The 17552-nt window shown below is 35.8% G+C and overlaps 1 pseudogene; it reads right to left on the minus strand.

Moving 5' to 3' along the window:
* Positions 1-244: 244 nt before the first annotated feature.
* Positions 245-1661, minus strand: LOC103226784 (exocyst complex component 2 pseudogene; annotated as a pseudogene).
* Positions 1662-17552: the final 15891 nt, after the last annotated feature.

Raw genomic sequence — 17552 nt, forward strand, 5'->3', positions numbered from 1 at the left:
CTGCTGAAGGAGGGGGCAACGGCAGGCAGGGACTTGGCCGTCCACACGGAGCCTGGTCTTTCCTTTAGGGGACCCTGAAGTCTGCGGCTGCCCCTCCAATACCTGTGAGTGTAACACAGTGACCGGCACTCACACTGCATCACAGATAACATACAGGGCCTCAGGGACTGCAACACGTGGATGTGAAGTGACGCACATCAAATTAAGAGTGAGAGAATGATAAAAGCTAGTGCTTAGCCTTGTTATTTTCCTGGACTTCCTTTATTTGGCAGGTATTTATGTTTTCATCATGGTTGAAGAAGCTGCTTGGAAACAGGTGAGCTGCAAGTGCATGCTACACTTGAACTTGTTCAGGAGCTCTTCCAGTAACTTTTTATGTGCTCCACTGGAAAGCTGGGGTAGGACTTCCAAGGCCTGCTTAAAACTTGACTTGCTTTCAGGTGTCAGGTAAACAGCCACGGTGTCCCTTAAAGCACAGATTTCAAGTCTTGCCTGTAGAGCTCCATTTTTGCTGAAGGATGAAACACATTGCATCAGTCGACTGAGCTCTTCAGAAACTGCTTCTATCACCTTGAACAGTACCTGAGGGACCAGTTCTTTGGAAATAGTGAACACCCCTGCATGCACGGCAATTATATTCACCAGTGCTTCTTTTAAATAGTTTCCGACACCTGTTGGAAGCAGGCAGTCTTTACAATCAAAATATCCTGCACAAATTCCAGGTTCTAAGTAGCTAATGTTGGGATCTGCTTTCAACTCGATGTAATTTTCAAAGAGTCTGTGATCTAGTTCTTTCAATGAGGCCATACTAACCTGTGTTATTTTTTCTATTCCCTGGAAGTTGTGCTTTTCAAAATGTTCTGCGATATTTAGGAAGGTGTGACGTTCTACATAGCAGTAATTACTTAGGACTATCAAAAGGCGCTGTTCAGAGGTCAAGGTGAAGTCTTCATGGATACTTCCAAACAAATCAGGGGAAGAAACATCAACAGAGAGATGTGTAGTATCTATATCTGCATCAGGCTTGATGCTCAACTGTTTCAGACAGTGTGTAAAAACCTGCATTATATTAATGCTTAGTTGGCAAACCTCCTCCTGTGTTTTAGGTTGTTGAAAGACACTGGCCTCTCCCGGCTTACACTCCAGAACCCCCTTCAGTGACCGCAGAGAACACACGATGCACTGTTCAAACTGACATGGTAGAGAAGTCAGTCTTTCAATATCAACAATCCAGTCTTCTTTTTCAGCTAATCTCTTTATTTCTTCCGCCGTGTGCTGCAATGTGACCATTACGCAACGTACTCGGAGATCCAAAATGAGATCCTGGATGGTCTGTAACAGGTCGTTAAGAATTTAAAGGGCAGTCAATCATTCATGAGTAAATCTTACGGTCTGGATGGCGTGAGCGAGCCACTGTCTGGAGAGCTCGCACTTCGCCTCCCAGCCTCCGTACTGCTTTGCTTCCCCATCCCAGATGCTGAGGGGCAGATATATTGTGTCTTTACTAGGTGGCTTTGTACATCTGAGTGGTGAGTTAGTATTCGAAAGTATATTGGGAGTTTTCCTGCCTATCCACCCATATTCCCTTTTCATTTAAAGAACATAACTCCTCTCATTTTTTCTTTTGATTTCTAGAAGTTAAATCTGATTCTTTATTAGATGTGTTTGATCATCCTATATAGGCTCCCATTCCATGTGAATGCATTTAAGCATGTCTGTTTCTGCACTGTATGTAATGAGTCTCCCTGGCAAAAGAGACCAGGCTGAATAAGACTGAGAGTGGAAAAAAACGGGTTGTTTCTTCTAGGCCCTCTAAGCTGACAGAGCAGAGGCATGTGTGTGTGTATAATAACCCTTGTATAGAAACATATCTATAAATATTTCTGTATGTAAACATTTTTACCTATATTAAGCTGAACATTCCATACTGGTTTCTTCAGCTCTAATTCATTAAGGCATTGATAATTATAGCCTTTTCAATTTGCTCAAGTCTAACCTCCAATTCCAACAGTGAGAAACCTAATTCTCTCTATCTGGCATCCATTTCCATACTTGCTTAATTTCAGTAGGCATATATAGTGCTTTCAAAACTGCTCAGCTTTGCCCTTATGAAAAACAACTTTATCGTGAATGGGCGCTGTGGCTCAGGCCTGTAATCCCAGCACTTTGGGAGGCCAAGGAGGGCGGATAATGAGGTCAGGAGATTGAGACCACCCTGGCCAACACGGTGAAACCCCATCTCTACTAAAAACACCAAAACAAACAAACAAAAAATTAGCTGGGCAGGGTGGAACGCACCTGTAGTCCCAGCTACTTAGGAGGCTGAGGTAGGAGAATCCCTTGAACCCGGCAGGAAGGGGTTGCAGTGATCCGAGATCTAGCCACTGCACTCCAGCCTGGGTAACAAGCAAGACTCTGTCTCAAAAAAAAAAAAAAAAAAGAAAAGAAAAGAAAAGAAAAGAAAAAGAAAGAAAGAAAAGAAACTTTATCAAGTAGAATGCTATGTATAATTCTTTTTGCCTTTCATTTTACAATCACTACTCATTTTTAAGTTTTCTTAGATTAGCACCTTCTTCCGCCATGGCATTTATACATTTGTAATACATTTAGAGCCTTTTTCATATTCCATATTCATCTTGAGATCTCCAGCTACACAAATGATATGTTAAATGTGAATACAGTAAGGTTTACTTTTGGGGGCTATAAAGTTTTGGATTTAATAAATGCTTAATATCTTTTATTTACCATTAAGTATAATACAGAATAGTTTCACCAGCCTATGAAATCTATGCTTCGCCTATTCAATGTTCCTTCAACCCCAAACCACTAGCCACTGACAATCACTGTTAATTATACTATTTCTATGTTTTGCCTTTTCTATAATGTCCTGTCATTACAACCATAGTATGCAGTTTTTAGACTGGCTGCTTTCATTTAGCATCATACATTCAAGATTCATCTATGCTTTTTAATGATTGATAGCACAGTATTTTTGGTTGAAAAATAATACATCATTGTATGGATTAACTGTGGTTTAGACTTTCCCTTATTGAAGGACATCTTTGTTGCTTCCAGTTTTTGTTGTTTATGAGTAATGCTGCTTTAAACGTTAACATGCAGACTTTTGCATGGATATAATTTTTAAATCAGTTGGGTAATTACCTAGGAGCATAATAACTAGATTGTATGGTAAGACTTACTTAACTTTGTAAAAACTGCCAAAATGTTTTTCAAAGTGGTTGTACCATTTGACATTCCCAACAGCTATGAATAAGAGACTCTGTTGCTATGTATAATGGTATGGTTAGATTTTTTTTTTCGTTGTGATAGGTATGTAGTAGTATCACATTTTGGTTTTAATTTGCATTTATCTAATGACTAATAATGTGGAGCATCTTTTCCTATGCTTATCTATAGTTTGTATATATTATCTATTTAGGTATCAGAATTTTGCCTATTTTTTATTTTTAATTATTGAATTTTAAAATTTATTTATCTATTTTGGATACAAATATTTTATCAGATATGTTTTGCAAGAATTTTTTCCTACAGTGTAGCTGGTTTTTAATTCTGTTTACACTTTAACAGTAGAGTAGTTAATAATTTTAATAAAGTTTACTATCGTTTTTTTTTTCTTTCATGCAGCCTATTATTGGTGTTGTATCTACAAGTTAATTGACAAATCCAAAATCATGTCAATATTTTGCTGATTTTTATTTATAATGGTATAGCTTTGCATTATACTTTTAGGTCTGTAATTGATTTTGAGTTAATTTCTGTATAAGGTGTAAGTTCTGTGTCCAGATTTGTTTGTTTTTCATATGGATTTCCAAATGTTCCCGAACAACTTATTACAAAGTTTACCTTTCTGTATTAATTTTGTCTTCTCTTTTGTTGAATAGTTGTCTATGTTTGTATCATTCTAAATCTAGACTTTATGATCATTTACAATGATATATATTTCTTCCTTGACCAGTGCACATAAATTTACAGTGAGCTTTGAAATAGAATAGTTTCCGTACTCCAGTCTTCTTCTCTTTAGTTGTTGGTCATTCTAGGCCTTTTGCTTCTCCGTATAAACTTTAGAATTAGTTCATTGATACTTACAATATAATTTTCTGGATTGTGGATTGGTATTGCATTGATGGTACACATTGAGTTGGGAAAAATTGCCATCATAAAAATATTAAGGGGCCGGGTGCAGTGGCTCACACCTGTAATCCCAGCACTTTGGGAGGCCAACGCGGGTGGGTCATGAGGTCAGGAGTTCAAGACCAGCCTGGCCAACATGGCAAAACCCCGTCTGTACTAAAAATACAAAAATTAGCCAGGCGTGGTGGTGGGCGCCTGTAATCCCAGCTACTCAGGAGGCTGAGGCAGAAGAATTGCTTGAACCTGGGAGGCGGAGGTTGCAGTGAGCCAAGATGGTGCCACTGCACTCCTGCCTGGGCAACAAACCAAGAACCTGTCTTGGGGAAAAAAAAAAAAATATATATATATATATATATATATATATATATATATATACACACACATACACAGAGAGAGAGAGAGAGAGAGAGAGAGAGAGAGAGAGAGAGAATTCTAATCTATGAGCATGAAAGGTATTCTCCATATATTTAGAACTTTGAATTTTTATTCTTATTTTATAGTTTCCCACATAGTTTCCCACATAGCCCCTGTACATATTTAGTTAGATCTGGACCAGAATATTCTATTTTAAGTTGGTTGGAGTGGTGGATTCCACTAATTGACTTTTGAATTATTGACTGGTCTTACATGCTAGAAATAATCCTACGTGGCATGGTGTATAATTATCCTATATAGTGGTGAATTTGTTGTTATTTTGTTGATGAAGTCTGAGTCTATGTTCTTGAGGTATATTGTCCTATAATTTACTTTTATTTAAACATCGTTATCTGTTTTTGGTATTGGGATAAGGCAGAACTCATATAATGAGTTAGAAGTGTTCTCTAAGCTTCTAATTTCCAGAAGAAAAATCATAGCATTTACATTATAATTATTTCGAAGAATCGCTGGTGAACACATCTGGACTTGGCACTATTTGTCAGGTTATTGTTTATAATTACTTTTATAGATATAGGCCTCCTCTATTAAAGTAATTGACATCAATAGATATATTAATAGGTTACGTATTTCTCTTGTTTGGGTTTTGTTACTTTTTGTCATTGAAGAAATTGATCAATTTTGCCTAAATTATCAACTATACTAGCATAAAGTTGTTTATAGTGTAATCATATTATCCTATGAATGTCATGAATTATTAGTAATGACATATCTTTCATTTCTGAAATAGCAATTTTAAATAATTCTTCTTCTCTTCCTACTCCTCCTCTCCCTTCTCTACCTTCTTTTTTCCTCCTTGTTCTTTCCTCATTCTCTTCTCCTTTTCCTTCTTCCTTAATTAGCCTCATAGGAAGTATATCAGTTTCATTTACCTGTTTAAAGAACCAGCATTTGGTTTTATTGATTTTCTCTATTGTTTTCCTGTTTTCAATTTCATTCATTTCTGCTTTAATTTAAAAATATATTTTTAACTTTATTTTAGATTTAGGGGGTACACATGAGATTTACTACATGGGCATATTATGTGATACTGAGGTTTGGAGTATGGATGATACCATCATCCAGGTAGTGAGCATAGAATCCAATAGGTCATTTTTCAGCTGACACCCCTCTTTCTCTCCTCCCTCTCTAGTAGTCCCCAGTGTCTATTGTACCCATCTTCATATCTATGTACACTTAATGCTTGGCTCTCACTTATAAGTGAGAATATACAGCATTTGCTTTTCTATTTCCATGTTAATTTTTATGATTTCTTTTCCTCTATATTCTTTAAGTTTAAATTTTTCTTTAATTTTGTATGATAAAAGTTTAAATTATTGATATCTTACCTTTATTTTTTTCTAAAATAGGTCTTACAAATTTGACCCTGTGTAATGCATTTGCTACACTAACAAAAATTGGTAAGTTAATTTTTATTTTTATCTACTTTGATTTATTTTCTGTGAGACTTTTTTGTTATCCCATGTGTTATTTAGATGTGTGTTAATTTCCAAATACTTGAGGGTTTTCGAGCTCTTCTTCTGTTATTGATTTACTGTTTAATGCTATCATGTCTGACAGCATACATTGTATGATTTCTTCTCTTTTAAATGTGTTTAAGTGCGTTAGATGTGTCATATGTGATCCACACGAACTTCAGAAAAATGTGTATTATGCTATTGTTAAATGGAGTATTCTACAAAGGCTGATGAGATCAAGTTGACAGTGGTGTTCAGGTCAATTTTTTTTTAATTTGCTTTATCTATGAAGAAGGGTGTTGAAGTCTTTGATTATAATAATTGATTTTTATTTATTTATTTATTTATTTATTTCGAGGCAGAGTCTAGCTCTGTGGCCCGGGCTGGAGTACAAGGGCACAATCTTGGCTCACTGCAGCCCCCGCCTCCCAGGTTCGTGATTCTCCTGCCTCAGCCTCCTGAGTAGCTGGGATTACAGACACGTGTCTGGATAATTTTTGCATTTTTAGTATAGACGGGGTTTCACTATGTTGGTCAGGCTGGTCTCGAACTCCTGACCTCATGACCGCCTGCCTCGGCCTCCCATAGTGCTGGCATTATAAGCGTGAGCCGCCACGCCCTGCCTTCTTTTATTTCTAACACTTTTTATCTAAAATATTTTGATGGTATATTGTTAGTTACACACACACTTACAATTGTATTGGATTCTTGAAAATCAATTCCTTTATCTTTCATAAAGCCGCTCATTATCCCTAATTAGTTTTTTGTTTGTTACTGAAGTCAGTATAGTTTGTCTGAAACTAATAAAAATACTTCAGCTTTAAAAGTAGTGTTAGCATGGTGTATCTTTCTTCATCCGTTTACTTTTAATCTGTAGCTGTTGGGTAGAATGTCCTGTAAATGTCTATTACAGTCATATTTTTAATCACTCCTCCCTTAGAATATAAGTTCCATGAGGACAGGAAGTTTTGCCTCTTGCCAATCTTGTTTTTTGCTTTATCTCAAGCACACAAAATAATGACTAGAGCACAGTAGGGGCTCCACAACAATGCCTGGAACATAGAAGGAGCTCAGTAATATAAATGAATGCCATAATTTCAGACTCTGCAAATAAAGGATTTGGGGAAAATTAGTCCTTGAGGCATAGGAGGAAGTATAATCTCCATTATTTTTTATGAGACATAGATAAATTTTCATTCAGCAATAAAAACCCACTGAATTTTTTACTTTAAGAGATGTTTAATTTAAAAAAACAGCAATCTCTATAACCTTTTTTCTTCCCCATAATTTAATGATAAGTCCTGTTTGTTATAAAAACAGTTAATTTAATCATTTCAAACGTAAATAAAGTCAAAAGTAAAATGCATTTTCTGGCATGCAGTCCACTACCCCTTTGATTTGAACCAGATGTTTCTCACTCCCCGGAAATAATCATATTAAGAATCTGAATGACAGAATTGTGGCTGTTTTCTAGGGACACACAATTTGTGCTTTGAAACCTGATTTTTAACTTCACTATCCTCAAAATTTTTCCATCTTTGATCTCATTCTCTTAAAAACTGTGTATCATTCATCAAATTTAATACAGCCTATCATAATGTATTTAAACAGCTCTTGTGCCAGTTTTCAAGGGGAATACTTCCAGTGTTTGCCCATTCAGTATAATATTGGCTGTGGGTTTGTCATACATGTCTCTTATTATTTTGAAGTATATCCCTGTCCGATAAATACCTAGTTGGTTGAGGCTTTTCTTTTTCTTTTGAGATGTAGTTTCATTTTTGTTGCCCAGGCTGGAGTGCAATGGCATGATCTTGGCTCACCTCAACCTCTGCCTCCTGTGTTCAAGCAATTCTCCTGCCTCAGCCTTCCAAGAGGCTGTGATTACAGGCATGCACCACTACACCTGACTAATATTTTGTATTTTTAGTAAAGATGGGGTTTCTCCATGTTGGTCAGGCTGGTCTCGAACTCCCGACTTCAGGTGTTCCTCCTGCCTTGGTCTCCCAAAGTATTGGGATTACAGGTGTAAACCACTGTGCACTGCCTAATTGAGACTTTTTAACCTGAAGGATATTGAATTTTATCGAAGGTCTTTTCTGCATTTATTGATGGCATGTAGTTTTTCTCTTTAGTTCTATTTATGTGATGAATCACATTTATTGATTTGCACATATTGAACCAATGTCGCATAAAGCCAACTTGATCATGGTGGATAAAATTTTGTATTCGCTGCTGGATTCCGTTTGCAGGTATTTTGTTGAGAATTTTTGCCTCAGTATTCATCAAAGATATTGATCTGAAGTTTTGTTGTATCTCTGCCAGTTTTTGGTATCAGGATGATGCTGGCCTCATAGAGTGAATTAGGGAGGAGTCCCTCCTTTTCAATTGTTTGGAATAGTTTCAGTAAGAAAGGTATCAGTTCTTCTTTGTACCTCTGGTAGAATGCAGCTGTGAATCCATCTGACCTTGGTTTTTCTTAAATAGTTGGTTGGCTATTTATCACTGCCTCAATTTCAGAATTCATTATTGGTCTATTCAGGGATTTGATTTCTTCCTGGTTCAGTCTTGGGAGGGTATATGTGTCCAGGAATTTATCTGTCTCTTCTAGATATTCTAGTTTGTGTGAGTAGAGATGTTATTATTCTCTAACAGTTGTTTGTAGCTCTGTGGTGACAAGGATACCTTCTTTCACCAGTCCTACTTAATACAGTTTTGGAAGCTCTGGCTAGGGTAATTAGACAAGAGAAAAAAAAAATTATTCCAATAGGAAGAAGGGAAGTCAAACTATCTTTGTTTGCAGTTGACATGATCCTATATCTAGAAAACCCCATCATCTCAAGACAAAAGTCTTTTAAGCTGATAAGCAACATCAGCAAAGTCTCAGGATACAAAATCAATGTGCAAAAATCACTAGCATTCCTATACACCAATAATAGGCAAGCTTAGAGCCAAATTATGAATGAACTCCCATTTGCGATTGCGACAAAAAGAATAAAATACCTAAGAATCCAACTAACAAGGGAAGAAAAGAAGCTCTTCAAGGAGAACTACATACCACTGCTCAAAGAAATCAGAGATAACACAATCAAATAGAAAAAAAAAAATCCATGCTCATGGATAGTAAGAATCAATATTTTGAAAATGGCCATAGAGACCAAAGTAACTCAGAGGTTTAATGCTATTCCCATTAAACTACCATTGATGTTCTTCACAGGATTAGAAAACCTATTTTAAAATTCATATGGAACAAAAATAAGCCCAAATAGCCAAGGTGATCCTAAGCAAAAGCAACAAAACTGGAGGCATTACCATATCTGAGTTCAAACTATACTACTGGACTACAGTAACCAAAGCAGGTACTGGCATGAGAACAGGCACATAAACCAATAAGAAATAAGGAAACAGAGATTAAGACTGCACACCAACAACTATTTGATTTTCGACAAAACTGACAAAAACAAGCAATGGGGAAAAGATTCCCTATTAAATAAATGGTGCTGGGAGAACTGGCTAGCCATATGCAAAAAATTAAAACTGGAACTTTTCCTTACACCATATACAAAAATCAACTGAAAGTGGGTTAAAGACATAAATATAAAACACAAAGTTATAAAACCCCTAGGAGAAAACCTAGGCACTACCATTCAGCACTTAGGCATGGGCAAAGATTTCGTGATTAAGATGTCAAAAGCAATTGAAATAAAGCAAACTTTGATAATTGGGATCGAATTAAACTAAAAAGCTTCTGCATAGCAAAAGAAACTGTCAACAAAGTATAGAGACAACCTATAGAATGGTAGACAATTTTGGCAATCTATCCACCTGACAAAGGTCTAATATCCAGCATCTATAAGGAACTTAAACAAATTTACAATAACCTCATTAAAAAGTAGACAAAGGATATGAACACACACTTCTCAAAAGACAACATAATAGGGCCAAGAAATATATGAAAAAAAAAAGCTCGACATCACTGATCATTAGAGAAATGCAAAGCAAAATGACAATGAGATACCATCTTACTCCAGTCAGAATTGCTACAATTAAAAAGTCAGAAACAACAGAACAGATGCTGGCCAGATTGTAGAGAAAAAGGAACACACTTACACTGGGTGTGTAAATTGGTTCAACCATTGTGGAAGACAGTGTGGTAATTCCTCAAAGACCTAGAACCAGAAATACTGTTTGATGCAGCAATTCCTATATATATACACACACATATATATACACATACACATACATATATGTATATATACATACATACACATATACATGCATACATACACATACATATACACATAGACATACATGTATATATACATATACATACATGCATATATACATATATACACATATACATATATACACACACATATATATACCCCCAAAGGAATATACCCAAAGAAATATAAATCATTCAATTGGAAAGATACATTGCAGCACTATTCATAATAGCAAAGACATGGAATCAACTCAATTTCTCATCAATAATAGACTGGATAAAAAAATGGTACATATACAACATGGGATACTATACAGCCATAAAAAGGAATGAGATCATGTCCTTTGAAGGGACACAGATGGAGCTGGAAGCCATTATCCTCAGCAAACTAATGCAGCAATAGAAAACCAAATAATGCATATTCTCACTTATAAGTGGACCTGAATAATGAGAACACAAGGACACATGGTGGGGGACAACACACACTGGGGCTTGTCACAGAGTGGGGGTGGTCTAGGAGTGGGGAGAGCATCAGGAAGAATAGCTAATGGATGCCAGGCTTAATATCTATGTGATGGGATGATCTGTGCTGCAAACCACCGCCGCACACGTTTACCCATGTAACAAAGCTGCACATCCTGCATAGGTACCCCTGAACTTAAAATAAAAGTTGGAAATAAAAAGTTCAATTAAATTAAAAAATGAACAGCTCTTAAGGAATATTAGGGTGTTTTCATTGTTTAACTCATTTTTGTTAGTGGAATTAATGCTTCAGTATCTTCCATTTCTAATGAATGAATGTTAAAATGACATCCCTGTGTGAGTTAACCGTTAAGATAAATGTTAGTATTAGAATTGTTGAGTCATAAGATTAGCCCTTTTGTTAAATACTGCAAATGTCTAGATATGCTACTATATAAATATTTTCTTTTGTGTGTTTGATATATTGTATTTCATAAGGTAGTGTAGGTTGAATTATGTCCACCCAAAAGATGTTCTCAGTTTACGTACCTCAGAATGTGACCTCTTTGAGAAATAGGGCATTTACAGGGATAGACAACTTAAAATCAGGTTGCTAGACCGGTCCCTAAATCTAATGTAACTGCAATCCTTATAAGAAGAAAAAATTTAGACACAGATACAGACATGTCCACCAGGCAGAATAAAGGCAGAGATCAGGGTGTTAAATTACAAGTCAAAGAACACCACAGATTGCTGGAAAAGCACCAGCAGTTAGAAGAGAGGCATGAAACAGACTCTCCATCACAACCTGATTTGGTTTGGAGGTGCGTCCCCTCCATATCTAATGTTTATCTGTGATCCCTACTATTAAAGGTGGCACCTGGTGGGAAGGGTTTAGGTAGTGGGGGAAGAGCCCTCATGAATGGCTTGGTGCCTTCCCCATGGTATGAGTGAAGTTTTGCTCAGTTCACATGAAATCTGACTGTTTAAAATAGCCTGAGATCTCTCTTGCTCCTTCTCTCACCATGTGACACATCTGCTCCTCCTTCACTTCCACCAGGAGTAAAACATTTTTGAGGCCTCAGTGGAAACCTAGCAAATGCTGGTAACATGCTTATATGCCCCGCAGAAGCCTGAACCAAATAAACTTCTTTTCTTTGTAAATCACCTAGCCTCAGGTATTAGCAATACAAAACGCACTAAAACACAACCCTAAGAAGAAATCAACCCTGCTAACACTTTGATCTCACACTTCTAACTTCCAGATCTCTAAGATAATAAATTTCCATTGTTTGAGTCACTCAATTTGTGATACATTTTTGCAGTCCTGGGGAACTAATGCATGCAGCTATAGATACAAAATTTTTCACTTATATTTCGTTCTTGGACTGTAGAGATAAATTCTAACACTTTTATGTTATATGCATATGGCAGTAAAGAAAGTAATCTTGTCAGAGAACATTTTCCATTTTTCTTTTACAGTGAGAGATGAATATTAAACATGTGATTTTATAAGGTTACAGAAGACAACAGATGCTAACTCAATCTGCAATTTCAGCACAGTATAATAGAGTTTATTTATTTATAATTGTGTGGGAAGAATGTAAATAAACCAAAAAGAAAGAACATAGTTACACCAAAGATAGCAACTATGATCCAGATAATATGAACTTTAAAGTACACTCAAGAAGAAAATGAACTGGGCCACAATTTGAGATATAAAATCTTAACTTTCGAGGGGGGCATTCTGAAACATGTTCTTGTGTCCATTTTATGATTTTAAGAAACTCAGAATGGTGAAAAATACACTTTATGCTATGACATGGCAATTTGTAGGAGCAATAATACTTCTAAGGTCTTAAATACCTTTGCTAAGAAAGTTTCAGAGACTAGACCGGTGGTCTTTCTGTACAGAACAGCCATAGACGTAATACTATACATTTATGCCTGATACAATGCTGATTTCAGTAAAGAATATTATTCCTATTTCCCAATAGATTGGCTGAGATTTTTAAATGTGTATTAGTTTCCTAGGGCTCCTGTAACAAATTACAATAAGCTTGATGACTTCAAACAACAGAAATTTATTCTCTCAGAGTTCAGCAGTTCAGAAGTCCAAAGTCAAGGCAGGTGCAGGGTACCCCTTAAAGACGCTTTTGGGGAAAATCTGTCTCATGCCTCTTACAGCTACTGGTAGTTGTTAACTTGTTTGGCTTATGGCCACAGCCTCCAAATTATGCCCCTGTCTTCATATCACTTACTTTTGTGTGTGCATCTACCTTCTTCTCTGCTTATCTCTTAAAAGATCAATGATTATTAAATTTGAAGTCCATCTGGATAATCCAGGAAAATTTCTTCATATCAAAATCTTTAATTTAATAACATCTTCCAAGATTGTTTATTTAAATAAAGTAAGATTCATAGGTTCCATGGGTTGGAATATGGAAATAATTTTGATGGAGCCACCAATTTATACCACTGCATAACATTACTAAATATATTTGGACTAATAGATACTGGAAAATTACCAACTAGGCTGACATACTCATATCTGATACTTCAGGGTATACAGATTTAGGATTGAATGTATTCCCTTGGTCTTAGTTGTTTATCTTTGGCCACTGACTTATAAATGCATTATAAGTTCTAAATATTGTAAGTGTTTTCTGCAATGTGTCATTCAAATGTGAATTCTTCAAAGTCTTTAATCATGCTATTTTAGCTTTGGGCCTCCAAGCTAATACAGTAAAAGATGACTGAACACAGACTACCTAAAGCTGGTTGAAACATATGGCGATAGATAATTTTATAGTAGTGCTTATCTGAACTTAACATTGCCAATAAAATGCAGTGTATTTTCCAGCTGTGGCTTGCCAGTGATCAATGAGGACAACAGGAAAGCTAAAGAAATGCCATGGGGAAAGGATCTCCTATTCAGTAAATGGTGCTGGGAAAACTGACTAGCCATATGCAGAAAACTGAAACTGGACCCCTTCTTTACACCTTGTACAAAAATTAACTCAACATGGATTAAAGGCTTAAATGTAAAACCCAAAACTGTAAAATCCCTAGAAGAAAACCTAGGTAATACCATTCAGGACATAGGCATGGGCAAAGACTTCATGATGAAGATGCCAAAAGCAATTGCAACAAAAGTCAAAATTGACAAATGGGAGCTAATTAAACTAAAGAGATTCTGCACAGCAAAAGAAACTATCATCAGACTGAACAGGCAACCTATGGAGTGGGAGAAAATTTTTCCAATTTACCCATCTGACAAAGGTTTAATATCCAGAATTTACAAGGAACTTAAACATATTTATAAGAAAAAGAAAAAACCCATCAAAAAGTGGACAAAAGATATGAACAGAAATTTCTCAAAAGAACACATTTATGTGGCCAACAAACATAAGAAAAAAAAAAAAAACTCAACATCACTGATCATCAGAGAAATGCAAATCAAAACCATTATGAGATACCATCTCATGCCAGTCAGAAAGGCAATTATTAAAAAGTCAAGAAACCACAAATTCTGGCAAAGCTGTGAAGAAATAGTAATGCTTTTACACTGTTGGTGTGAATGTAAATTAGTTTAACCATTGTGAAAAACAGTAATGTGATTTCTCAAAGATCTAGAACCAGAAATACCATTTAACCCAGCCATCCTATTACTGGGTCATATGGAATATAAATAATTCTATTATAAGGACACATACACACGTATTTTTACTGCAATTTACAATAGCAGTAAAATTATTTTACAATTTACAATAGCAAGGATATGGAACCAACCCCAATGCCCCTCAGTGATAAAGAAAATGTGGTACATATACACCATGGAATACTATGCAGCCATAAAAAGGAATGAGATCATGTCCTTTGCAGGGATATGGATCAAGCAGGAAGCCATCATCTTCAGCAAACTAAAACAGGACAGAAAACCAAACACCGCATGTTCTCACTCATAAGTGAGAGTTGAACGTTGAGAACACTTGAACACTGAGAGGGGAATAGCACATACCTGGGCCTGTTGGTAGTTGGGAGGTGAAGGGAGGGAACTTAGAGGATGGGTTAATTGATACAGCAAACCAGCATGGCATGCATATACCTATGTAACAAACCTGCACAGGTATCCCAATTTTTTTTAGAAGAAGTAAAGAAAAGGAAAAAGAAAAAAATATAGACAAACTGCTGAAGTTTATTTCAGCAACAGCTTTCAAAGACTCAGGGATAATTCAGTGTTTCCCAAAGAGATAAGTACAAACTGGTTAAGCACAAACTGTTTCAACAATCAACCACCCATCCCCACACACAAAACTCATCAGAGGTTCCCTAGTTTACAAGTTTTGGACAATAATTGTCAAGACTCAGTTGATTAACTGTAGCTGTAAACCATCCTGTAACTAAAGTCTACCTATCAAAATTTTATACAACTCAAATGTTTAATCTGTTCAACATGCCCATTTGACAAAATTCATTTTCCATTCTAACGGATATTCTAATATATGACTAATATACACATGAGCAACGTAAAGTGGATTTTAGACATTTCTTTAGTTTCCACTGTGTATTTGAAATTTGCTTTCTGGAAATATAGGGGGAATGAGATGATCTGTATCTATACAAAGATGTATAGCCTATGATCCACAGTGGCATAACAGTACATTCAATTATTGGACTCAGTATATTAAACAATAATTAATGAATATTATTTTGTATTTAATGTTATTTCATAGGCAATGGTATTCGATTATCTAATGAAAGTCTAGATTTAAACAGCCTGTTCTAGATGTCAGGGAGGCCAGGAACACTTGAACTAATATATAGGAAAAAATTCAATAATTCTAAGGGACTGGAATATGTATTGGATATGTCATGCTCCTTCCTCTCTCCCAACTAAATCATGAAGACATCCTACAAAGCTCTCCATTCATTAAAGTCTTGAAAGCTGGATTGGTGATTAAAACACCACATTATTTAGAAAAAATTGATTCACATTTTATTTTGGAATGAGAATGTTAGTTGGAGTAGGAGCAGAATCCCAGTATGACTTCCAATCCTACTGAGGTGGTGGTAGATAAAATTAAATTCATTATGCCATTAATTGATTTTCATTAGGGAGGAAAAATATCTTAATCTTTTCAACAAAGACCTGACTTCAGCCTCTTAAAAATAAAACAAAACAAAACACAAAACAAAAATAGTTTATGTTCTCTTGCCAGGTCACAGACATGAATTAGTTATTAATCTAGATATCCTTGAATAAAATGAGAGCTGGAGAACTTTGGGAAAACAGCCTTCCATAACCAAAAAACCGCATCCACTTGATCTCTCCTAAGATGAATTGCCACCATTTTCTAAGCCAACTCTGCACTATGCAAAATGAAGTATCCAAATATTTATGGTCTACTGTATACTGACTCTAACCTGAACCACATTCTGAAGAATCTTTCTGGCCAAGCAGTAGTTTTGGCGGCTATGACAATCACATGGTTAAGAAAATATTGGCTGGAAACTTACTATATTATTGATTCCCATAGTATCCCTATTTAAATTTATAAATAGAAAAATTTAATGAGATGATATTGCCATACAATGAAATTAGCCAGGTGTTAATATCTTCTGAAGTAACTACTACAGATGTGTTCCCCTTTCTAGCAAAATTATAGACTCTGGTATGCAGTTATAGCCCTGGAAAATGGCTTTTCTCTATTCTAATAAACTGTAACCCCTACCTCCTTACCCATTAGATTGTTTTCACCACGCCAGAATAGTAATACATCTTTGGATGCCTTCTTAGTAGCAGGCACATTATTTGCATTGTAAAATGTGCATTACACGGATTCATTCCTTTAATTAATAAATAAGAACAATTTTGTACCAAATATTGTTTTAGCATCTTGTGATACATTCAAGAATAAATAAGCTGCTTCCATGCAGCTTATATCCTAGTGAGGAGAAGCCAACTATGAATAGGAAACATAAAAATAAATTACTAGTTTACTCAATCATAATATCACATATTAAATTTAAAAAAATAGAAGGTGGAGGGGCTGAAGGGTGCCTGATATATTTAAACACACACATACAGAGAGAGAGAGAGAGAGAGAGAGAGAGAGAGCACACAAAGAGGCTAGGATAGCTAGGTGGGATGAATTAAAGATGACCCAGATGATGCTGCTATTGCAAAGCCTTTGGGAGAATTTTGGCTCCTACTTTGAAAAAAATGGGAAGTTATAGAAATGCTTTGAGCAGAAAAATGACAAGATCTCATTCATGTATTCAAAGGGTCACTTTGGTTTCTGTTTTGTAAATAGGCTATAATGAAGAAAGAAAAGAGCACGGAAATTATTGACATATAATTTGTTTTTCTGCCTGGGTGGCAGCACAATAACTGGTGAGAAAGTTGTGAATTCCTGGATATAATTTACAGGTAGAGCCTATGGATTTACTAACACAGTGGATGTCTCTGACTGAATGTGAGAGAAAGAGAGTAGTCAGGAAAGAGTCTACGTGTTTTGTTTTGTTATTTTCCCTAAACGATCAAAGTATAAAATTATAAAGATGGAAAATATGATGAAAAGAGCATTTGAACAAGCATAATTATCCAAGTGCTGTTTTAATAGAGTAGAAAGTTGGGGACATGGGATTGGAATTCAAGGGAAGATTGATGCTAATGATAAGAATTTGGAGAAATTGCCATCTTATAGGTGGACAATTACATCTCATTGTGGTCTTAACTTACATACGTATTCTTAATTAGGCTTAACATATTGTCAAATGTTTACAAGTCATCAATTTTATTCTCTTTTCCTTTTTCTTTA

This window comes from Chlorocebus sabaeus, chromosome 21 (genome assembly GCF_047675955.1).
Source record: "Chlorocebus sabaeus isolate Y175 chromosome 21, mChlSab1.0.hap1, whole genome shotgun sequence".
In the NCBI taxonomy this organism is placed as follows: Eukaryota; Metazoa; Chordata; class Mammalia; order Primates; family Cercopithecidae; genus Chlorocebus; species Chlorocebus sabaeus.